The sequence below is a fragment of the Papio anubis genome, chromosome X (genome assembly GCF_008728515.1).
Source record: "Papio anubis isolate 15944 chromosome X, Panubis1.0, whole genome shotgun sequence".
In the NCBI taxonomy this organism is placed as follows: Eukaryota; Metazoa; Chordata; class Mammalia; order Primates; family Cercopithecidae; genus Papio; species Papio anubis.
Genome location: NC_044996.1, coordinates 104,147,905 through 104,149,033, shown reverse-complemented (window position 1 = coordinate 104,149,033; position 1,129 = coordinate 104,147,905). Strand labels below are relative to the sequence as shown.

Here is a 1,129-nt window from a genome sequence, read left to right as displayed (position 1 = left end):
GCTAAAATCAAATGAAAACACTGCAGGGAAGAGGCTTGAGTGTGCTGGTGGACAGGCCGCCCTGCTCACCTGTGGGAAGGGCAGGGCCAGCAAGGGCAGGAGAGCTCCCCGTGGGCAGCTAGGCTGGGTGTGGATGTAGCCCTCCAGGTGGTCCCAGGGAGGATGCAGGGACAGGAACAGTCCAGGCAGACAGCTCTCAGGTGAGCAGGGCTCTGCCTGAGGTGTTCCGGCTTCAGGAGGCTGCCTGACCCCCAGTGGGCATGACACAGGCTCCAGGGAGCAATGGGACATCGGCCCAAAGGATCAAAGCCCAACTTGGTCAGATCCCAAGCTTTACCTGCATTATGTCTCTGGCTCTGCAAAGGGTACCCCCAACTCTGGGGACAAGCTATGGCCTCAAGTGGCAGCTGGCTATGCTGCTGAAATCAGGACACATCTGCAAAATACTCACAGAAAGCTGCGACATCCTAGTGTGACAGGCCGCACTCTGTCGCCCTAGGGTAAGCTGGAAAAGAACTCCAGATGTGCCCTGGAGAGCCCCCCACCTCTCAGGGGCCACCTCCCAGGGTGCCCCCATCACTCCATTCTTCAAGTTTGACTTGAGATTCTAGGAAGCATAATTTCAGGTGAGGAAGAGAACAAAGTCTGGTCCCAGCCCACTCTGGCAAGGATCACTCCCCACCTAGTAGGCATCATATGAAGCCACATATACAGACAGGACACACACAGCACACACGGGGTGTAAGGAACCGTGCCTGCACACCACTCACATACACATGACATGAACAAGTGGCAGCCAGAGAGGCCAGGGCACGCTCAGGGGGCCGCCTTCGAGGCATCCATGTAGGCCGGGTTGGAAGGAGGCTGGCTGGTGGGGTAGGGTGTGGCTGCTCCTCTAGCCAGGGCCTCGAGGTAGGCCGGCGGGCCCGTGGGCTGGGCCAGGTAAGGTGATGGGTACTGCATTGGGTAGGGTGCTGCTGGCATTCCTGGCTGGGGGAGAGGGGCATGGGGTGGTAGCCCTGGTAGTCCAGGGTAGCTAGGTGGCACACTTGGAGGCTGAAGGTAAGGGGCATGCACCACAGTGGGGGACATGGTGGTGGTCACAACTGGACGCGGTCAGCGACACATC

At 59.2% G+C, this 1,129-nt stretch overlaps 1 pseudogene across 1 annotated transcript in view; it reads right to left on the bottom strand.

Annotated features, from left to right (window-relative positions):
- Positions 1 to 6: 6 nt before the first annotated feature.
- Positions 7 to 1,129, bottom strand: part of LOC110742113 — a 7,007-nt pseudogene continuing 5,884 nt past the window's right edge. Inside the window, exon 2 of the transcript XR_004180602.1 lies at positions 7 to 1,106. The product of XR_004180602.1 is annotated as an uncharacterized LOC110742113 (transcript). The remainder of the gene's footprint in view (positions 1,107 to 1,129) is intronic.